Genomic DNA, 25,045 nt, shown 5'->3' with positions numbered 1-25,045 from the left:
GCTCTAATTCCTGTCTACCTTTCCAGTCTCATCTCACACCATGCTCCTCTCCCCAGCTCTCCGCCCTAGGCACAATGGTCTTTTTTCAGCTCCCTGCCACAGAGCCTTTAAAGATGGGCTTGTTTCCTCTATTTGGAATAGAACTAGGGCCTCCCTGCAAACTCATTCACCTTAGTTAAAGCATCACCTAATGAGGAAAGCCTTCCCTACAGCTCCCCAACCAGAGCTATACCACCTCTTTTTTTTTTTTTTTTTTTTTTTTTTTTTTGCGGTACGCGGGCCTCTCAATGTTGTGGCCTCTCCCGTTGCGGAGCACAGGCTCCGGACGCGCAGGCTCAGCGGCCATGGCTCACGGGCCCAGCCGCTCCGCGGCATGTGGGATCTTCCCGGACCGGGGCACGAACCCGTGTCCCCTGCATCGGCAGGCGGACTCTCAACCACTGCACCACCAGGAAAGCCCCTATACCACCTTTTATACCCTCATTGTACTGTCACTCACTTTTGAAGCATTCATCACAGAATTTGACACTTACTTGCATGATTATTTAACTAATATTTGATTTTTAAAAGGACTGTCCCAAAGGGTGACAAAGACTGATGTCCTTCAGACAAAGGATATAAGTTCCTTTAATGCAGTCTAAGCAATAAGATGTTAACTGAACACCAAGAGCTGTCCAAACTGAAATCAACCCTGGGAGAAGTATAAACCTCTTTCCCTTTAAGTTCCCACAGAAGTGTCCACTTGATGATACTGCCCAACCGGGGTTAAGATCCCATCAGATGAATGGATAAAGAAGATGTGGCACATATATACAATGGAATATTACTCAGCCATAAAAAGAAATGAAATTGAGCTATTTGTAATGAGGTGGATGGACCTAGAGTCTGTCATACAGAGTGAAGTAAGTCAGAAAGAGAAAGACAAATACTGTATGCTGAAACATATATATGGAATTTAAGAAAAAAAAATGTCATGAAGAACATAGGGGTAAGACAGGAATAAAGACACAGATCTACTAGAGAATGGACTTGAGGATATGGGGAGGGGGAAGGTAAGCTGTGACAAAGCGAAAGAGCGGCATGGACATATATACACTACCAAACGTAAGGTAGATAGATAGTGGGAAGCAGCCGCATAGCACAGGGAGATCAGCTCGGTGCTTTGTGACCGCCTGGAGGGGTGGGATAGGGAGGGCGGGAGGGAGACGCAAAAGGGAGGGGATATGGGAACATATGTATATGTATAACTGATTAAATTTGTTAAATAAAAAAATAAAAATAAAAAACTAAAAAAAAAAAAAGATCCCATCAGATCCTTTAAGAAGCTACCTCTGTCAAACTCACAGGGAATTTTAATATACTCATGGCCTCAATTCCTACCTGTCTGTTTTAGAAAATCTAACTGTATGCCAATCACCTCACTAGGTGCAAAATAACATCAACACAGTGTTTTCAGCAAGCTGTGTAAAGCAAAGGTCAATTTCCCAGAAGTTCTTAGCAGGCCCAGACTGCAGCCCATCTGAGATCCAGACCTGCCCTCTCCTACTAAAGAATAAGCTCTAAGAAGAGAAACTCGGCCTTTTTTGCTTAGATTTTTTTTTTCCCCTTTGTCCAAACTGTATCCTCAGTGTCTGGCAGAGAATAAGAATTTGTTGAGAATAAGAATTTGTTAAGAATAAATTAAAATGAACAAATACATATAAGACACAGCATTGTACAAGCTTTGCATAGAAAGACCTGGATTTTAATTCCAACTATGTTACCTTATTACAAAGTTGCTAAACCTCTGAACCTTAGTTTTCTCCTTTAGAAAACAGAAGCAATACTCATTTCACAGAAACATTGCATATAAAGCTTTTAGAACACACTTAAGTCACTCAACAGGGTTAGCCATTATTAAATTAAAATCCTTCTCTTTGGAGGCATTCTCCATTTAAATGAGTAATATTAAAGTATGCATCAAACATTTATTCATTCAGGTACCTGAAGGTACATTCCATAGTAATTTATATGACTGGGGCAATGAAGAGGCACCAGGGTCTTCCTATAGTTGACAATACATTACTTCTTTCATTTTGTGTGGTAAAGCCCTAAGGTTTCAGTCAAGCACTGGTCCATATTGTAGCAGATCAAAAGCTTTCCTCTCTTTCTTCCTTCCTTTTTTTGGGGGGAGGCGGGTGGTTGGGAGAATGAGGTAGAAAAATATAACTTAGACTTGTAAAACATTTCAACAGCATGAAAAGTCAGCTCTTATCAGAGACCCTCTTTATTTTTTTAAATTTATTTATTTACTTTTATTTATTTGGCTATGTCAGGTCTTAGTTGCGGCACTAGGGGTCTTCGCTGCAGCATGCAGGATCTTTCGTTATGGCGTGCAGGCTCCAGATCGCGGGGGCTCAGCAGCTGCAGTGCACGGATTTAGCTGCCCCTCGGCATGTGGAATCTTAGTTCCCTGATCAGGGCTTGAACCCATGTCCCCTGCATTGGAACGTGGATTCTTACCCACTGCACTACCAGGGAAGTCTGAGAGACCCTCTTTTTAATACTGCAGAAACTTAAGGTATTACTTAGAAAAATACTAAGCAATTAAGTACTTTTCAAAGGCCCACTGAATATATGTGCTTCCAGCTAACAATTTATCTAGATTCTCTAAAATCTCATTTCTTTATTAAATCTGACAGCCAGAAAAGAGGCATAGATCACTTCATCTAATTCTTCACAGAATACCTTTACTAAAATTTAGTGAAGTCCCAGTCCTGATGTGTCCTTCCTTTGGCTACTCAAGACTTATGGATTCAAAGGAAAGATACTAAACAACAGCCTGGGCTTTCAGTCTAACTCATTCATTCTTTTGTTTTTCAACTCCTTTCAGTTACACTGCAGAGTGCTCTTTCGATCAGTAACGTTTAAATTTTCTATTCTATCACTTGTAGGTACCACATGAAATGCACATTTTTAGATGTGAAAACAACTTCTTCAAATCAAATCAGTTTCTAATGACTTCAATCAAGGTTTGTGAAATCTTTAACCTAAATGGAGATTTCTCAGTGGCTGCTGGTTACTCCCCCCAAAAACTCATTTCTAATAAAGAGTTTTTAAGTTGTCCATTATTGATTAGGCCAGAGGTCAGCACAGTAAATATTTTAGGCTTTGGAGGCTACACAGTTGCTATCGCACAACAGACATATTTCATTTCACCGTGCTTTGCAGGTGGCGTATTTTTAGCACACTGAAGGTTGTGGCAACCCTGTGTCAGTGAAGGAGGCAGGGTGATAGACCTCTTGCACCAAACAGTCAAGTTGTGAATACAAAGGAAAAGGTCTTGAAGGAAATTAAAAGCGCTATTCCAGTGAATACGTGAATGATGAGCCAGCAAAGCAGCCTTACTGCTGATATGGAAAAAGTTTTAGTGGTCTGCATAGAAGATTAAACCAGACACCACATTCCCTTAAGCCAAAGCCAAATCCAGAGCCAGTCCCTAACTCTCTTCAATTCTCTGAAGGCTGAGAGAGGAGAGGAAGCTGCAGAAGAAAAGTGTGAAGCTAGCAGAGGTGATTCATGAGATTTAAGGAAAGATGTCACCTTCTCCATAACATCAAAGTGCAAGGAGAAGCAGCAAGTGCTGATGGAGAAGCAGCAGCAAGTTCTCCAGAAGATCTAGCTCAGACCATTAATGAAAGTGGCTAAACTGAACGACAGATTTTCAATGTAGACAACATAGCCTTATGTGGGAAGAAGATGCAATGTAGGACTTTCTAGCTAGAGAGGAGAAGTCAATGCCTGGTTTCAAAGTTTCAAAGGACAGGCTGACTCTCATGCAGCTGGTGACTAGCTGAAGCCAATGCTCATTTCGCATTGTGGAAATCCTACCGCCTTGAAGAATTATGCTCAATCTACTATGCCTGTGCTCTCTAAATGGAGTAACAAAATCTGGAGGACAGCACATCTATTTACAAGATGGCATACTGAATATTTTAAGCTCACTGTTGAGACCTACTGTTCAGAAAAAAAAAAAAAATTCCTTTCAAAATATTACTGCTCACTGACAATGCACCTGGTCACCCCAGAGCTCTGATGGAGATGTACAATGAGATTAATGTTCTCATGCCTGCTAACACAACATCCATTCTGCAGCCCATGGATCAAGGTGTCATTTCAGCTTTCAAGTCTTATTAAGAAATATATTTCGTAAGGTTATAGCTGCAATAAAGAGTGCTTCTTCTGATGGATCCGGGCAAAGTAAATTGAAAACCTTCTGGAAAGGCTTCACCATTCTTGATGCCATTGAGAAATTCATGATTCATGGGAAAGGGTCAAAATATCAACGTTAACAGGAGTTTGGAAGAAGCTGATTCCAACCCTCACGGTTGACTTCGAGGGGTTCAAGACTTCACTGAGGAAGTAAACTGCAGATGTGGTAGAAATAGCAAGAGAAGTAGAATTAGAAGTGGAGCCTGAAGAGGTGACTGAATTGCTGCAATCTCATGATAAAATTTTGAAGGATGAGGAGTTGCTTCTTATGGATGAGCAAAGAAAGTGGTTTCATGAGACAGAATTCTATCCTGGTGAAGATGCTGTGAAGACTGCTGAAATGACCACAAAGGATACAGAATAGTACATAAACGTGGTTGATAAGGCAGGATTTTGGAGGACTGACTCCAATTTGAAAGTTCTACTATGGAAAAATGCTTTTAAACAGCACTGCATTCTACAGAGAAATTGTTTGTAAAAGGAAGAATCAATCCATGCAGCAAAAACTTCACTGTTGTCTTAAGGAATTACCATGGCCATCCCAAACTTCAGCACCACCACCCTGATCAGTCAGCAGCCATCAACAGTGAGGCAAGACCCTCCACCAGCAAAAAGATTACAAGTCGTCAAAGGCTCAGATGATGGTATTTTTTAGCAGTAAGTTTTAAAAACAAAGGTATGTATATTATTTATAGACTGAATGCTACTGCACACTAGTATAGTGTAAATATAACTTTAATATGTACTGGGAAAGCAAAAATTCATGTGACTCGCTTTATTGCAAAATTTGCTTTATTGTGGTGGTCTAGAACCAAACCCGAAACATCTGAGGTATGCCTGTACTCAGCACTACCCCTGGGTAAAGAAAGCAGCCACAAACAATTCGTATATGAATGGGCAGGGTGTGTTCCAACATAACATTTTTACAAAACCAGGTCAACCAGATATTGGGCAACTTTATTTCTCAATCCTACAAACATGCAACTTTGTTTACTTGTTTGTTTTTGGATAAACACGACACTCTCACATCCTGCAAAGTGTATTCAGGCCTTTCCTCATCTATGCACTGAGTAAGGCTCATTACCCAAAATTTAACAAAATGTTGTACTTCATGCTTGTTATTCCAAGCAAACTCTTCACTTCAAAACTTTTAATGCCTTTCCCAATTTGAGCAATATTAAATGAATTCTACCATGACCCTGGAAGAGTGCAACAAAAAAACCTGTGACCTGACAAACCCAAGAGAACCATTAAATTGGGGTAAAATCTTGCTCATTTACAGATTAATCTTATGCCTTCAAGGTTGATTCTATGTCCAATAAGAATTAACCTTAAGTGCGAACCTAAAATATTAATCAATCCAATTCATTTTTCTCTACAATGGTCCTTCAGGGCCTCGAGAGTACTAGAGTTAGGATCCTTCAAATGTAAGAAATCAAGACAATCACAAAAGTTCCTGGATCCAACACAATCTTGGTACTTTCAATTCAAGATAGCATGCTGACCACCTTTTCCTTTTCTTCTATTGGCAGGACAAAAAAGGAATAATTTTTTAAAGGTATTTAAAACTCACAATAAAAAGTAGAATGGGAATGGGCACAGAATAAGCAGACAAGAAAATTTCCAGAAAATGGAAATGTGATAAGAGGACTGGTTAACTGATGAAACAAAGAGAAAACCACAAGCCCCAAAACACACAGATACAGCCAAAGAGGGAAATAATTTGCCCTGCAAAAATCCAGTCTCACCATTCAAAATCAAGGTATTCAGGGCTTCCCTGGTGGCGCAGTGGTTGAGAGTCCGCCTGCCGATGCAGGGGACACGGGTTCGTGCCCCGGTCCGGGAAGATCCCACATGCCGCGGAGCGGCTGGGCCCGTGAGCCATGGCCGCTGAGCCTGCGCGTCCGGAGCCTGTGCTCCGCAGAGGGAGAGGCCACAACAGTGAGAGGCCCGCGTACCGCACAAAAAAAAAAAAAAATTCAAGGTATTCAGAGGACAGGACCAGCACAAGTGAACTAATGCCTCACCTACCGTTGCAAAATGTCACTGTCTAAAACTGACCATTAAAGAAACACATATAAAATTATTGCTTAGTGATATGAAGGTTATCATCAGAAGTGTTATGAATTAAAACACTGTTCTTTTTTGAGATCCAGCATAGGTTGAGAAGAAAGAGCTTCCAATAAAATCTCTTCTGTACTTAAAAAGAAACTACATGCATATGTTATTCTGAAAAATGTAACAATTATATTTTAATACAATCTTGTTTTAACTCCACTCGCCAACCCTGACCTTCTACAGTATCTCTCCCCCAAAGTTCATATGTTGAAGTCCCAATCCCTAACGTGACTGTGCAGTGACCACTGAACAATCAGGAGTTAGGGGTGATGACCGTCCACATAGTCAAAAATCCACATATAACTTATAGCCAGCCCTCCATATCTACGGTTCTGTATCCGTGGATTCAACCAACCACAGGTTGTTTAGTACTGTAGTATTTACCGTTGAAAAAATTCCACATATAAGTGAACCCTCACAGTTCAAACCCGTGTTGTTCAAGGGTCAACTGTATTTGAAAATAGGGCCTTTATGGAGGTATTGTATTTAAGGTTAAATGAGGTCATAAGAGTGAAGGCCTTATCCAATAAAATTACTGTCCTTCTAAGAAGAGACGCCAGAGAACTAGCTCCCTCTCACAGCCATGTGAAGACACACATAAGAAGGCTACAAGGCAACTAGGACCTGAGGGTGGCTGCTAGGAACTCCGAAAGACACCCAGCCCATAGCCAGCAAATAAAATGGAGACCTCAGTCCTACAATGGCAAGGAACTGTATTAAGCCAACAATTTGAATGAGCTGGGCAGAGGATCACAAATTTCAAATGAGAGCACAGCCTGCCTGGCTGACGCCTTGACTTCAGCCTAGTGAGCCCATCAGCAGAGGACCCAGCTAACCAGTGCCTGATCCTGACCCACAGAAATTGTGAAATAAGTACATGGTGCTTAAGCCGCAAGCTAAGTTTGTGGCAATGTGTTACACAGCAACAGAAAATGAATAAAGTAGAAGAAAGCTGTGAACGATTTATCTTAGTTTTCTAACTTGACTGTATAGATTTTTCTACTTTTCATAAATATTTTTGCAAAAACCATTTTTATAATTCAAAGTATTCAACAGAAATTAAAATTTCAAAATAAAACAGTTCTCTGTCTTTTCTTAACTTTAAAAATAGAAATTCAGTATTTTGCATATAGGAATAAAAAGTAAATAAGAGGGCTTCCCTGGTGGTGCAGTGATAAAGAATCCACCTGCCAATGCAGGGGACACGGGTTTGAGCCCTGGTCCAGGAAGATCCCACGTGCCAAGGAGCAACTAAGCCTGTGCGCCACAACTGCTGAGCCTGTGCTCTAGAGCCCGTGAGCCACAGAAGCTGAGCCCACGTGCCGCAACAAGAGAAGCCACAGCAATGAGAAGCCCGCGCACCACAACAAAGAGTAGCCCCCGCTGGCTGCAACTAGAGAAAGCCCTCGTGCAACAACGAAAACCCAACACAGCAAAATAAATAAATAAATAAATTTATATTTTAAAAAAAGTAAATAAGAGACTCGTTTCACTGATAGTCATTTTAAAGAGCATAATATTCACCAACTTTTAATACCTGAGAACCAATACACCTCATTACAAATTTTACCTCAACAGCTCAAAAACTAGGTATTCTAGTATTCTATATCCAAAACTTCTCACTCCCTAACATATGAGTTCTCCTTTCTTTACATAGCACAATCCTCCATATTACTTTTGGTTTGGAATACAATATAAACTATCTGATAATACGAGCATGTAACAAAGTGACATATAAAATCAGACTCACAGGACATGACAAAATGTGACCAGAGAACGTTAACATTAGACTAACAGTAGTAGATCCAACATTAAGAAAAACAGTAGTAGATCCAACATTAAGGAAAGCACATTCTAAAAGAATAATGTGACTAATATCGACAGGTTTTTTTTTTTTGCGGTATGCGGGCCTCTCACTGTTGTGGCCTCTCCCGTTGGGGAGCACAGGCTCCGGACGCACAGGCTCAGCGGCCATGGCTCATAGGCCCAGCCACTCCGCGGCATGTGGGATCTTCCCGGACCGGGGCATGAACCCGTGTCCCCTGCATCGGCAGGTGGACTCTCGACCACTGCGCCACCAGGGAAGCCCTTCTAAGGTTTTTAAAGTAAATTTCTTCGTAAAAAGTATTTGAAACAAAGCTCTTTATAAACTTGGGTTAACTTCTACTGAACTAACAATATTCTTGAGCAATCAGAATGTTTAAAGAGCAAAGGCTAAATAAAAGATACATCACAGATATTCTGTGAGGACCACCAGATCAGGCTTTTAACAAAAGCAGAACTCCCAATTTTACACTAAATATTGTGCCAGCATGAAAACTTCAGAACAAAGTTTCAAATGCATCTTTGGAGGGGGGCATAAATAATTGCAAACACCAAAGCACAAAACCTGAAATGTTACATAATACCTAAAAACCTGTGAGAGAACATTAAAAATAATCACCTTAAAAAAAATCTTATAACTTTTTTCTGATTATAATAATATTTTACTACGGAAAAACTGGAAAATGCAAAAAAAAGCATGAAGACGGCAGAAAATGCAAATCATCTATAACCCAACAATTCATCACTCATTCCAAATATACTCAATTAGTACGAGGCACTATGGATCCAATAGAACAGGTAGACAGTCTCTGTTCTCATGGAACTAATAGGCTGCTTTTGGCGATGGACAACATTCTAATAAATAGAAACACTTTGCAGAGTACAGTTAAGCACATAATGAAGGTAATAATGTGATATGGTAAAGAGCATGCAAAATTGTACATCTTTTTCAGAATCTCAAATCTAGAATCCCTTTGTTTTTTTTAAAAGGACGGCAGCTTCTCTAATTTTTCTGTTTTTAATTTATTCATTTTATTTTGGGCTATGTTGGGTCTTCGTTGGTGCCCATGGGCTTTCTCTAGTTGTGGCAAGCAGGGGCTACTGTCCTTGTGGTGCATGGGCTTCTCATTGCGGTGGCTTCTCCTGTTGCAGAGCACGGGCTCTAGGCGTGCGGGCCTCACTAGTTGTGGCACGTGGGCTCAGTAGTTGTAGCTCCAGGCTTAGTTACTGTGCGGCATGTGGGATCTTCCGAGGCCAAGGCTCAAACCCGTGTCCCCTGCATTGGCAGGCGGACTCTTAACCACTGCGCCACCAGAGAAGCCCCAGAATCCCTTCTTTAAAAATGTAAGATATTATAGAAGGAAATGATGCCTATTTTTTTTAAATTATAAATCTGAATTATGCAAACATCTGTCCAGTAAGATCAAATCTATATACCAAGCTTTGGCGAGGGGTGGGTTAGAGATCCTCTAATTAAAAAAAAAACCAGAAAATGAAAAACAAAAAGCCAGAATTTGATATATATAAAGGTGCTAACAAGATTATTATGACAAATACAAATGTTTATGTCCTTCATAAATTATCTTTTGCTATGGGCTATAAGCAGTTTCACATAAATAATTAACCTTTTATATTATTAAGCAGAATATGCCATTTCTCAAGCATGGCAGACACCTAAGGTTAATATTACAGTTTTAAATACTGTCAAAAAGGAAGCTATTTTAGAATCTAAGTTATAGCTTAAAACTGTGTTAGTAACAAAGAAAAACTATCATCTCTCCCTCCCAAAATATTACCATTTAAAGAACTCAATTTAGGCCACAAGAACTTATTTGCATGGTCCTTTAATCCAACATCCAAATTTATACAACCTTCCCAAGTCCCTGGAAAAGGCGGGTTAAAAAATACTCTTAAAAAAGGTACATAGGAGTTACAGTCAGCCAAGATGGAGTATGCAACTGTAGCCTCCCTCTCTCACACTGACTACAAGTAAACCCTACTGACTACATATAAAAAACGACTACCTGAGGACTCTGTAAAAGGGAACACCAAGCCCACTGGAGTCAAACTTGAATAATGACCAGTTACAGCAGGGCGGAGAGCTGTGTGTGGATGTTAAGGTAAAAAATTTCGCAGTGTTTTGTGTTCCTCTGTTATTTCCAGGCTTTTATCCCAGAGCCCGCATTATTAAATGGTGCAGCCAATACCAGAATTAAAAACACAACACTAGGGGAAACCCCCTTCATCTAGTCAGAAGACTAGGTAAAAGGAATCGTCCACACTACTGGGGAAGCAGGGGTGAGGGAAAAAACAACTCCTTCCCCTTTTCTTCCCAGGCCCTGCTAAAGGTTAAAGGACAGCCACTGTTGCCACCCCAGCACCAAACACGCCAAGAGAAAAGCCATCTCCAGACAGGAAAAGGGCCCCTACTATCCAAAAATACCATTTTCTTCTCTCTCTTGCCACTTCACTCTGAAGGCTAAACCTGGAGAGAAACCTGACTTTTTGGCCAGAGAACAAGGAAAAGGATGCCCTGGGATCTGGAGAGAGTATGGGAACCCCAGAGAGAGATAGAGAGGAGCCCAACGTAAGTCCTGGGCTTGTCCTACAATTGTGTCTGTGTGAAACAGACCCAAAGAAGCCCAGCAGAGGCTTTGAGAACTAATATCTATGTAAACCATTACCCAATACCTAGACAACTGAGTGGAACATATGCTGGGCACACCTAAACAGCAAAAGAAATGCTCTGAAAACTGAACTGACACTGGAACCACCCAAAAAGGCAAGACAGAACTTGCATCCTGAACCAAACCAAGTTGAATACCTGCTAAACAAAAACAACATTCTTCAGAGGACTTTAATAAAACACTACAATATTGAAAATGTCTAGCATACAAGCCAAACTTACTTGACATACCAAAACACACACACACACACACACACACACACACACACACACACTCACACTCTCTCTCTCTCTCTCTCTCTCTCACTGTCCTGGAAAATCTGTCCACACTGATCAAGGGAAAAAATAATCAACAGATGCCAACCCCAAAATGACGCTGATGTTGGAATTATCAGTCAAGGACTTTAAAGAAATTATAATCATTCTAAATAAGGGAAAGGAGAAAACTCTTGAAATAAATGCAAAGACAGAAGTTTTCAGCACAGAATGAGAAACTACAAAAAAGAACCAAATGGAAATTTTAGAACTGAAAACTACAGTGTCTGGAAGAAAAAGACAGTATGGCACTATATATAAGAGCTATAAAATTTCACCAGTGACTTTACACATTTTAAGAAGCAAAAGGCGGGCTTCCCTGGTGGCGCAGTGGTTGAGAGTCTGCCTGCCAATGCAGGGGACACGGGTTCGAGCCCTGGTCTGGGAAGATCCCACATGCCGCGGAGCAACTAGCCCTGTGAGCCACAATTACTGAGCCTGCGCGTCTGGAGCCTGTGCTCTGCAACAAGAGAGGCCGCGATAGTGAGAAGCCCGCACACTGCGATGAGGAGTGGCCCCCACTTTCTGCAACTGGAGAAAGCCCTCACGCAGAAACGAAGAGCCAACACAGCCATAAATAAATAAATAAATAAATAAATAAATTTAAAAAAAGAAGCAAAAGGCCATAATCATGATTATTTTTACATCAACATTTTATATGGCAGTTAAAAAAAAATGTCCAGGAAGAGAGATTTAGTATGGTATACTAAGAGATAGAAACCTGATATACACATTATTAATGCAGAAATATGGAAATGTCTAATGTTACATGACAAATAGAAAATATTTGCAATAACTGCAACTTCATAAATATACGAATTAAATGCAAAAACTTCCTTGCACATATTAGTTATTCAAACATAAACTGATTTAACTTTGATAAATTAGCTTACTAGGTTCCAAAGATAATCAGGTAACCAAATACAGCTAGAAAAATAAATCTATCCAGCTTCTTCATATCTAAATTCACCTGAATGCAACAGATCTATTGTGCTCAAAGGAGCAGAACGCCAAAGCCAGAGTGATGAGATACATTTCTTTACTCCCATCCCCCCCAAACTTTACTTTTAATAATCTCTGCAACCCTGTATCTATAATCCTATACCAATATTCATGGAAATAAAGAACTATTTCAAAGGAGCAGAATGTCTCATTCTGAAATAATCTCAATATAACTTGTAATTGACGTACAACAATCACCCTTGTGTACTTACTTTCAAATTTACTTTGAGAGTTAATCATAAGCACTTACGCAATAATCTTACTCAGATCAATCAAGTTTTACTTTCAAGGTAAAACCAACTAAAAACAAAACAAAACCAACTAAAAACAAATAGAACAAAAAGAACTGGGAAATACAAAGCCAAACTGAAGTGATTAACAGGTCAAAGCTAGTCGGTGACTTAAATCAAACCAACATCCACTGATTAGCTACTGTAGATATGCACAATACATTAAGCCCTTCAGGGGATAAAAGCTAACATAAAGACCTTCACTTCAACTATCTAACAATCTACTGAAGTGGAAGGGGAGGGTCCTAGACACATCATTACTCTAATATAGCAGATTCTCCACATTGTGAGATTTACCACTGTCAGCTGTGACAATTGACTAATGATACCAAAGGTCTCTAAAATGTAATCACAGGTAATTTTTTGGAGATACTAATCCGAAGTGTGTATATTAAAAAGCTGGTGTATGGGGAAACAATTTACTTAACCATTAGTGACTGAGCATCTTTTTCTTCCCACACGTTCCCATACGCATTTAACAAAGGAATAACATACCAAACTAGTATTTAAAAATGGGGGATCCATGAGGACCTTAAGACTTTGCCTCATGAAAACAAGAACACGGGGCATAATTTAGTGCCAAAATAAAAAATGCTACTGGGGAAGGTATTCAGACAAATGAAATGTAGTTAGAAACAACAAATAAAAGGTTTAATAAAGAAAGTGGAAGTGAAATGGACTGACTGGAAAAAGAGAGCATTCCTGTTACAGCTGTGATTCTGCTTCTGCACTATTTACATATATAGCATACTCATCAATAAATCTCTTGCCAAGCAGTAATTTTCACAAAGGATTGGAGAAGCGGCTATTTCCTAATGGGAATGCATTAATATCTCAACAGACTGCTGTGCTTTCCTACTGGAGTATCACTAAGTACCAAAAACAAGACACAAAGATGGGAATACATAGTGTATAGCTTTGCATATAGTAAATCTTCCTATTTCACAGCATTTCCAAATATGCAATGCATATGACAAACATTGATAATATTTATTTATAAATATTTATAAATAACTTATTTATAAAATAGTCTTATAAAAGGCATTAAATCCACAGTTAAGAAATCTGCACAGTTGAAGGCAAAGGAATCTTAATGGTTTTTCAAAACACAAAGTGGTTCAAACAGAACAGTTGTTCAAAGAGATTAACCTAGTAAAAATTAATCTAGTAATCTTAAAAAATGTAGTTCTACTGTATGAACAAGAGAGAACAGAGAATGATAAATTAAAAGCCAATTAAAAACTGACTATAACAAACCAAGTGGGGAGTTATGAAGACATGGACCAAAGTATTCGTACTAAGGATAAAAGGGAAGGGAAGGATGAAAAACATTATTTTTAAAAATAATTTATTGGATTTCATGACTGAAAAGATACAAATAAAAGAGAGGCACTTAGGAAAATTCCAAGTTTTCAGGTCTGAGTGTTTGGGAACACACTTTTACTACTGGCATAAAGAGGAAGTCTAAAAGTAAGTTTGTAGAAGAAAGACAAATTTAGATTGGGGTGATAACAATGCCATTTTATGTACACATAATACCTAGAAGATATGGGACTGAATCCCGGAAGAGAAAAGCAAAATTACAGTCTTTCCCGAAGAGCTAAGAGTTGAAGAGATGAAGAATAAAATACTGAAGACTAAATATCAGAGAGAGAATAAGTAGACCAAAAGACTAGCAGGCCTTACAGTAAAATCATTTCAGAAATATAAGCAACAAATGCAAAAACTAAAAAAAAGAGATTGGCAGTAGCATAATAAAGAAGAAAGATAAAAATAAGTATTACGGGCTTCCCTGGTGGCACAGTGGTTAACAGTCCACCTGCCAATGCAGGGGACACGGATTCGAGCCCTGGTCCACGAAGATCCCACACACCGCAGAGCAACTAAGCCTGTGCACCACAACTACTGAGCCTGCACTCTAGAGCCTGCTCGCCACAACTACTGAAGCCTGCGTGCCTAGAGCCTGTGCTCTGCAGCAAGAGAAGCCACTGCAATGAGAAGCCCGTGCACCGCAACGAAGAGTAGCCCCCGCCCACCTCAACTAGAGAAAGCCCGCGCGCAGCAATGAAGACCCAATGCAGCCAAAAATAAATAAATAAATAAATAAATATTTAAAAATCTTTAAAAATAAATATTACTTTTCATCTCTATGGAACTCTGTCAACTATTAAGCACTATCATATTATACATGCTATATCACTTTTACCTTCAGGATGGCCCAGTAAGATTAGTATTTATTATTCTCATTTTACAGATATATAAACTTAGGGTAAATGACCTAACTAAATTCAAACTGGTATTAAGCTACAGAGACATGTCCAAACCCAGTTCTTCTGGCTACCCCAACACTCAGTTTCCAAAAACAAAGCAAAGTCCTCCAAGTAGCATCCAACTAAACATACACAAATGAGTCACTGAGTAAGATGGTAGATGACCGTGGAGACAACCATGTAATAGCATCAACCTAACTAATAATAATAACCAAGAAGATTTAAAGACAACAGATTATGAAGCTTATATGCCTACTGATCAAGTTTTAAGAGTCTTCCAACCCTTAACAAGGAAGCTCACTTTCTCTAAAGGATTTAATTCAAATAACATTAAAACAGACCAACTCCACCTTTCTCCCCAAAGCTAAGACACATAATATTTTGGGTTTGAGGGAAAGATTACAAAACTGGTTTGGTAACAGATGCTGAAGGAAAAATTCCAAACACTGAAAACTCTCATTCGCTGCACCCTATCGACCGACTTCTCTCTTAAGAAACAACCACTGCTAAAAGGCTGGTAGACTACTTTTCAGAATTTCCTATATGCATCTATATGTGTGTTTGTGTGTGTATATATAAACGTAAATGTGTACACATATGTATATATGTGACATACATACTTTAAATACGATCTGGTGCAAAATTATACTCCTAGAAACTATTTAAAATTGATTATCTTAAAAGCCTTGCTGAATTTAGTAGAACACTGAAATTCTTATAAATGATGACCAAAAATAATACTGGTCCAAAATACATCATGGTCTGTATTTTGTTACTGTCTGATATTCAAAAGGTTTGTTCAACTTATAAATATTCCTCCAACTTGAAAAATATGTTGAATATAATACAGCACTTTCTTTACAGCTCATACTCTCCAAAACTTTTATCCATTATTAAAATGTTACAATATGAAAATACTTTCCAGGGCAAAAGAGAGATCCACAATGACAGTAAATGTTCCCAGTAGCAGCTTTAAAAAAAAAAAAAAAAACTACTTTTCTTAGTACTCTTTAGTTTTCTCTAGAAACTAAGAATATTAGAACTAGTATTCCTTAGCTTTCCAAATATTTTATAAAATTATTTTACAATTTTATATATTAAAACCACCTTCTCTGAATATTTAAAATTTTATATATAACAACTTTTCTGAGTATTTCAAACCAGCCAATATTTTAAATATTTAAACCAATTCTGAGAGGTAGTCAGGGAAGGTATCACTATCCCTATTTTTAAAATGAGTAAACTGAAGCTAAGAAAAATTAATTAGAAAACTTATTCATTAGGGCTAATATTTCAGAGATCCTAAAAGTTATCTTGTCTAATCACATTTTATAAATGGTAAAACAACTACCTCCTTCCTTGCCAACTGTCACATCTTACTTTGAAAGCAACCACATTAATTTTGTAGCATTGTTGTGCCTTAAAATACCTGTACCAGGAGCTTTCTAAACAGTAGTCTAAGAAAATTTAAAGGAAGCAGTTACAGAGTAGCCACCATTATTAAAATGAAAATTAGAAACATGCTAATGATACAGGCTTATAGAGTAACTGTATCCCTCTCCTACAAATAAGGTACAAGATAAGTAAAAAAGGCTTTTTTTTTACTTTTCTGCAGAGGGCTGGGTTGCTAGAAAACTGCTGGCTAAGTGGGTGTTATTGTACAATACCTCTTTGCCAAGGAATGCGTGTTTTCCTATGGCACCCTATTTTATGAGCAGGGAAGCATCAGCCTAGTAGTTTCTTCCTCATTCTGGTCCAGGGTTAGCATAAAGTGATATTAATGTACTAAGAATCACCAATTCCCACTCCTCTTCCACCTACAACATACATGAACACTACCGAAATCTCACTCAAAAAATTATACTGAAAAAGTGAAAACAATGAACTGAGACACAGAGAATAGAAATTTCTTCTAACTTGGCTGCTAACTATATGCCTCTCATAAACTGTGATTCTTAACAAGTTTCATCACCTTTGGGACTTGATTCTTCATCTGTCTATTAAATGATATACTATCACAAGTGTTTCAGGTCTAAAATTTGTAATTTCCGGAAATCAAGCTTAAGCAGTAACAAGGAAGTAAACAAGAAACCCAATCATAGAACCTATGTCTACAAATGCTTAACCTGAGTGTAATGGTCTTTAGCTACCCCATTCTAAAATCAAAGAGAACAGAAATGATTCTCCATGAGAGAAAACAAAATGTATAAATAAACATGTACATATATAAAAATAAGTCTTCAGTTTAAATTTTCCCAGGAATCCAAACAACCACCCTCCTTTAATTTCAGTTCTTTCCTATGTTTTTTGTAACATTAAAATAAAAAGATGTGAATTTTACCTCCTCTTAATTATAGAAGTACTAAATAACTGATAAGTAATCTATTAACAGTGACATGGCCAAAATGAGAACAAGAGAAAGAATAATTCATTTGTCAATCCTCTTCATTACAAACCATATAAGCTGTAATTTCTCAAATAAATATGGATTCTATTTCTAATAATACAGTATTTAAATTCACCACGATTCCATGTTCACAATAAATTGGTTATTGCAGACAAAGTTATGATAAAAAAACTACGTGACCAAGAGGAGCTAAGAAAACACTCAATGATACAAGTCGGCTCAATGTTACGGAATTCTAATAAAGTTTCATTAAACAAAATTTAAATCTTTAATTTTATTCATAGACCGTGCAATTTACTACTTAACTTTTAATTGCATATAAGAACATCTGGCTGTATAAACAGAATTTAAAATCAGGCAAATTCCAAGCAGAGTTGCTTTAAAATGTCCTTACATTCACAAATACAATATGATAAAAAGGGTCAATCCTTATCTAAAACAACAAAGAAAAAAAAAAACTGAGTAAGATAAAAGATTCTAAAAGATTTTGCCCCAAGCCTTTTTCTCTTCTTTTTCTACATCATCTCCCCCTAATCTCCATCTCTAGCCTATTCTCTAAGTGCTTGACCTATATCCAGCTGGTTGTCTCCACCTTGATATCCCCCAGACACCAAATCTTCAAGATGCTCAAAACTACAACTGTATTCAACAAACTAGTCACACTGTCTTTGGGTGGTTGAGATATGGGTGATTTCAATCCTCCTTCCACACTCTTTTATTCTAGGTGGAAAAAATGATCCCTCATCCAACCCACAGAATTATCTTCCTCCTCCAGTGTTTTGCTCCTCCTGATCTGCCCTATTAATGACTGGTACCGTATCATTCTATATACACTGTCACTCAGCCACAGCCCCGTGGCTCCACCCTCTTCCTTATATCCAGCTCCCTAGTATTACTGAATTTATTCTGCATTCATCTAGTCAGCTCTTTGCCATTATTACTGTAGTTGAGCTCATCTTCTCTATAGTAATTTTTTTTTTTTTTTTTTTTTTTGCGGTAGGCGGGCCTCTCACTGTTGTGGCCTCTCCCCTTGCGGAGCACAGGCTCCGGAGCACAGGCTCAGTGGCCATGGCTCACGGGCCCAGCCGCTCCGCGGCATGTGGGATCTTCCCAGACCGGGGCACGAACCCGTGTCCCCTGCATCGGCAGGCGGACTCTCAACCACTGCGCCACCAGGGAAGCCCTTCTCTATAGTAATTTAACCTTCCTTCCCTCAATCTCACCCCTCACTGACCTGCCCTGTTCCGCAAAGATATTAATCATCATTCTAAAATACAAATTTAAAACTTGTGCTTTTATTAAAAACCCTTCAGAATCTCCATTCCCTTCTGATTAAAAATGAGGTCTTGTGCACAGTATACAAAGACCCTTCATCAGCAGACCCTGCCTAACCCTCCAGCAGTCCTCCCAACCACCTCCCCCACCCAAAGCTGCCATTTCCTTGAAAGTGACCTCTAGCCTTTGCCTCACACAATGTCTCCTCCATCGTACTGTGTACAACATGATATACACAGAAGAGTATACACATACTGTTTATAAACTGTCTACACCACTACTCTGTATCGTAGTATTCATATCACGTGACCGTTTACCCTTTGTGGTAGTCCATTCCCAACCCCACCCCTATTAAAATATGAGCTGTCTGAGAAAAAGGACGTAGGTATCTGATTAACCTGGTAACCACTCTGCAGAATACAATGCCTGAGAGATGGCAAATACACATAAATAACAAGGCTCAAAGGACCAGCCACTACTTTCCAGCATTCCTTCCAACCACTAGTTGCTATTACATTAGAACCTTCATGGGTTACTACTGCATTCTAGCAATTTGAGAACTGTATTATAGTTAAAATAGAATGAAAAAATTGTCTGACAATCTTGAGGGACTAGCAAAATAAAGGAAGCACTCGCAGAATTATTTGGAACCACTCTCTGTTAACAGCTCTAAGATGCCTGAGGTATCTAATCCTTTGATTTTGCAAATGAATCAAAGTACTGACTGGGAGGTTTTGTACTGGGAATGATGTAGCAGCCTCTGGCCTCCTCCTCTGGGATATCAATCCTCTTCAGCTAAGTTGGTCACAACCCTTGTTCTTGTAACTGCCACCAAAGCAGAGAGACGCCTCTAAAAGAGGTTCTGGGTTCTCTGACAAAAGGGGAACAAGAATTTGGAAAATTCTGCCCAATAAGAGGAATTCCTATAAAAATAAAAACCACTTTTCTTGGTGTAGAAAAAACAAAGCCAAACATGTTAATAATCCTTACAATAATCCTTACAATCCTTGCAGTCACTCGTATTTCAATAAAGCATTAAAAGGGGGGGCACTAACTGGTTTATTAAATGCTTACAGAAAAACTACTCAAAGCTATAAGTCATTTCAGCAACTAACATACGACATGGTAAAAACTCATTTTGATGATTTTTACTCAAAGGTGTTGGTATTTAGCCAGGCACAAGATAGATAACCTGCACATAGTTTTTAAGCTTTTATTAGGTAAATGCATATTAGCATTATCAGGAGACTTTCTCCCTATTTCAAGAAACCTACACAAGCAACTAGTTTCACAGTGGTCCTTAACTTTGGGCAATACTTTAAAAAACATTCTCAGAGTTCCCTGGTGGCGCAGTGGTTAAGAATCCGCCTGCCAACGCAGGGAACACAGGTTCGATTCCTGGTCCAGGAAGATCCCACGTGCCGCAGAGCAACTAAGCCCATGCGACAGAACTACTGAAGCCCGCACGCCTACAGCCCGCGCTCCACAACAAGAGAAGCCACCACAAATGAGAAGCCTGCGCATTGCAATCAACAAAGAGTAGCCCCCGCTCGCCACAACTAGAGAAAGCCCAAGCACAGCAACGAAGAACCAACGCAGCCAAAAATAATTAATAAATAAACAAATTAATTAATTAATTAAAAATTTTTCATTCATTCATTAAAGCTGTAAAGGAAGATTAGCTGATTTACTGTTATGTACACTGCTGAACAGCTTTTTAAGGATCTGTAATACATGTGTACTCATCACTAAATTAGGTCTGGGTTCTGTGCCCAATTAATGAGGTTTCTCTTCTCTTCCTTTAGTGAGTTAGTGTAGCTACACAATGAAAGTATCATGACTGGGAGACAGGAAGAAATGAACAAAGCTTTTAGAAGTTTGCTCCCTTTGCTGCATTTTTTATCAAGTTTTCAAGAAAGAATGCTCGCTCTGCAATTAATACGAAAAAAACTTTTAGTCGATCAGAAGTCACCGAATGTGGAAAAACAAGAAACGTTCATTTCCAGTACACACCCACACAAAAAAACTGAATGTAAACTCCAAGAGGACAGAGGTTTTGTGTGTGTGTGTGTTTTGTACACTTACATCTCTAGAGCCTAGGATAGTGTCTGCACATCTGCACACGGTGGTTAGTGCTCAAAAAACATGTTGAATAAATATTTTCACTAAGGCAGCTTTTACAGTTATTTTGTTTCTGTTTTTGATGTTGAAAAGGCTTATAAAGCCTATAAAAGAATATATCTTCCTGCTCAATTATAATTCTGATTTGCAAGTAGCACGCTATTAATCAACTTGTTAGGTTTCAGAGTGCAGCAAGGCCATAAGTGTATGGCCCATGGCCTATTTTTGTAGGCCCTCAAGCCAAGAATGGTCTCACATTTTAAAAGAACTGTGAGAAACCAACAAGATTATGCAAAAGAGACATAAGCGGCCCACAAAACCTAATATTTACCATCTGGCCCTCTACAGAAACCGTGAATGCAGATTCCATTCAAAAGAGAATGAAAGTTTTTTGAATATGTACTTTCACCTATGAATTGAATCTCTGCTACTAGAAACGTTTTTCACCTAAGACCTTCTCCATATCTAAACCTCTCAATTTGGGGTTCTATGATTTGAATAATACTAAGGAAATGGTTTTTTGTTTCATTTCTCTTTTTTTTCACCAGAGCGTAAGTGGTTATAATGCTGAGACTAATAAGAAGTAAAGGAGGATTAAAGTTAATTTATGTTTAATATTTTACATACTAAAACATCACAAAAACGGATGGAGGAAAAAACAAAGGAATACAAACAGAAAAAAAAAAAAAGCCAAATTATATTTCAAAAGAATAGCAAGACTACATTAAGGGAGAAAAAACTAACAAAGCAATTTTGGAACACTGCATTTTGACTATATATCCTCAGGCTAAAAAAGATGAACTATAAACAAATACTAAATTCTAGTTAATAGGTTTGTTTTCAGACCTATGGTTTAGAATTCTGAAACTACTTTCTGCGTATTTTAGGACTGATAAAACAATAAGTAATTTTAGGATTGATAAAACAGTAAGTAAATATATTGTGGATAATGGGAACTAGTTTTCTCACTGTCAGAGAAAGGAACTACAGATTTGCAAAAGGGAAAGGCCAGAATGAACCCTACAGTGTTGGACTGTTATTAGAGATAGGATGAACTCATGGCTTTTTAGATAGGCAGATGGATAAACAACAAAAATTTGTGTTGTGTGTGTATGTATGTGTGTATATCTATATATAACATAGATATACACACACACACACATACATATAAACATGTTCAGACATATATCCAATTTCTAGCTCAATCTGTTAACAGATAACCACCAGAAGAAACTAGGGTTCCTCAGAGAAATAGCTGATTCCAGAGCTGGGGTGGGAATATCTTATTATACAAGAAAGTAAGTACTCAAAAAATGATAAGCACATGTCAAAATGACACAGGCGACAGCTTGAAGGAGCCCTGACATCAAAACACCCCAATGAATAAAAAAAGAATCCTTGAGTTCATACCAATATGCATAAATACATAAATGGGGAGAAGGAAAAGCTCTTATGGACTGCCAATAATAAATAAACAATAGACTTAGAAAATCTGACAACCATCTTAGTCCTGATTCAGGCAAGAACTAACTGGATGCTTTAAAAAAAAAAAAAAAAAAAAAGAGTGAAGTCTGATGTTAGGGCTCCGTGCTTCCACTGCAGGGGGCACAGGTTTGATCCCTGGTTGGGGAATTAAGACTGCAAGCCGCATGGCATGGCCAAAAATAAATTAATTAATTTTAAAAAAAGGTATCTGCCACAAGGGAAAAACAGTAATTTTAGAATGGAGAAACCTTGCAAAAAAGAGTTAACATCCCTACTAATGGGATAAATAGACATCATGTGTTTCCTGAGGACAAAATATTACTTCTGGATTATTCCTGCTAAAGAGGCATAACCTTAAACTAATCATAAAGCAACAGCAGAGAAATCCATATTGAGGGAATTCTAAAAATAACTGGCCTATTCTCATCAATCATCAAAGGTCACAAAAGACAAAGTAATAACCAACTGCTCCAGATTAAAGGACACTAGACAGACATGACAAGTGAATGCAAGGTGTGATGTAGGATTTAGATTTACTCTTTTTTTTTTTAATTTTTTTAAATTTATTATTATTTTTTATTATTATTATTATTTTGCGGTATGCGGGCCTCTCACTGTTGTGGCCTCTCCCTTTGCGGAGCACAGGCTCCGGATGCGCAGGCTCAGTGGCCATGGCTCACGGGCCCAACCACTCTGCGGCATGTGGGATCTTCCTGGACCGGGGCACGAACCCGTGTCCCCTGCATCGGCAGGCGGACTCTCAACCACTGCGCCACCAGGGAAGCCCTAGATTTACTCTTTATTCAGGACGTTACTGGTAGAGACAGTGAAATCTGAAGGTCTGCAGACAACTGCATTGTATCAATATTAATTTCCTGATTTTGATAACTGTACTATGGTTACATAAGAGAATGTCCTTGATTTCAGAAAATACAGTTATATTTAGAAGTATAAGGCATTAATTGCAGTTTACTCTCCAAATGTTCAGAAAAAAAGTTTACATGTGTTGTTCATGTGTATGTAAAGAGAGAAAAAGAATAAGAAAGCAAATATGATTAAATTAACTAGATAGAGGAATCAGGATGAAGTGTACATAAAAATTATCACTCTTGCAACTTCTCTGTAAATCTGAAGTCGTAAAAATAAAGTATAAAAAGTGGGAAAAATAGTTAATTTATATTTGGACATTATACCAGCAAAAAGAATTGTGAAAAATCGACTGATGGTTCTCCTTTATACAGATGGTTCTCCTTTACATCTCAACCAGGAGTTGAGAGCCTAGTCTCAGCTCTGACACAAAGCTGCTTCCTCGGTAAAATCACAATGGTAGGCCTCAGTTCCCTTGTTTGTAAAATGAAGATAGCACCTATCCTACTTTTCTCATAAATTAATCCTAAAGATCCACAGAAACATAATAGTGGTTGGGGAAAAGAGGTGCATGAAACACTATATATTATAAAGTGGCTCACTTTTAACAATGTTTGGTAAATAAGAAATACTTCAAAATTACACAAGCCAGACATTTTTTTCACCATATCAAGTGGCTGTTTTAGAAACTAGACATTTGCTATGTGTTTTGGTTTGCAAAAAATTTAACTTATTCAACATTCTTTTTACCATTTCAATAAATTCAAATACCTGTATCATTTTTTTAACCATAAAACTTTACAGTATCAAAAACATTACTAAAGAAAGTCATTAACCAGGACTCTGTCAACCTTTTTAAAAAAAATTAAGATACAGCTGACATACAACTTGTACTACTTACAGGGGTACTGGTCAATCTTTTAGATACTGTGACCAAGATTAAAAAGATTATATCATTTCCCAAGTTCCCAAGATCATAAAATACATGATCCAAACTTTTCATCCTTCACTCACAAGCCCCAAGGAATTAAATCAAATTCAGAAAATTAGTGTTTATAGGAGAAAAAGAGAGACACCAAATTTTTTTCATGCACTCAAATCAAGGGAAAGTTTGTTTCAAAAATAAAAATATTCATTAATTTATCCTTCCAAATTCATAAGGGTTTGGTCACCACTTAAAAGTATTTTTTAATTGTTTACACGTGGAGACTAATTAATATCTCACAAAAGAAAACATCCTTAAAACTGTGTTCTCTAAAAACAGTTATGATTCCAAAATGCCAAATGGAGATTTAATACAACAGACAATTTAGTAGGGTAGCTTGTCTTATTTCCCCATTGTTGAAAATATAAGATCACATTCTTGTTTAAGAAGTCTACTTGCTCAATCTCACCCAGTTCCTAGCAAAGAAGCAAGCCCAGAGTCAGTAATGCCTGCCCAGCCTCACTAGCTCTGCAGCAAGGTCATTGCACACAAAGCTGATAACGTGAAAGAAAAAGGATTACAAGAACATAAGCTCAAAGAGGGTATGCTTTTTGCTTGTCTTGTTTACAACTGTATCCCAGCAGACTGGCTGGTGTATGGTAAGCATTCATTAAGTGCTGGTTAAATGAATAAACTGGTTAAATGAATAAACAAATGAATGAAATCCTAAGTCTTTATAAAGTATACTAGTCAGCCTTTATAAAGTATACTAAGTTGCAGAATTATTTTAAAAACAAATTTGGCATACATTAAATTAATAGCCACAAATGTCTTTTAAAAACATGAACAAATAATCTATATTCCCCATTCTGACTAAATAGAGTAGTGTCAAAGTTGCTAACGTATTTCCTGACCTACAGTAGATACCGTAACATATTTACATACCCTTCCTTGACTTTAAAATATGGTGTATCAGAAACTGGCAAAGCAGGATTACAAAGACGAAATAAATGCATAAAATCAGAATCAGAAAGATCAAATGCATCGTGTTTACCATCAAACTTAAGATAGAACTAACTCAGACAAGGAATCAGAAGCTACAGAAACATTTCTCACCAGCATTTATTTCTCATAATAGTACCGCTAACAAAATCTGCTCCTCTATAATTAGAAAATCAAAAATTTGATTTAGTCTTGTTTTTCCATTAC

The 25,045-nt window shown here is 38.0% G+C and overlaps 1 protein-coding gene across 1 annotated transcript in view; it reads right to left on the bottom strand.

The window, feature by feature from the left end:
* SCAF8 (SR-related CTD associated factor 8) overlaps nt 1-25,045 on the bottom strand; it is a gene marked incomplete at its 5' end in the record, with an annotated part of 81,791 nt that overhangs the window by 49,862 nt on the left and 6,884 nt on the right.

This window comes from Hyperoodon ampullatus (genome assembly GCF_949752795.1).
Source record: "Hyperoodon ampullatus genome assembly, chromosome: 12".
NCBI lineage: Eukaryota > Metazoa > Chordata > Mammalia > Artiodactyla > Ziphiidae > Hyperoodon > Hyperoodon ampullatus.
The sequence above is the reverse complement of the archived record's forward strand: the minus strand, read 5'-3'. Positions and strand labels throughout refer to the sequence as shown.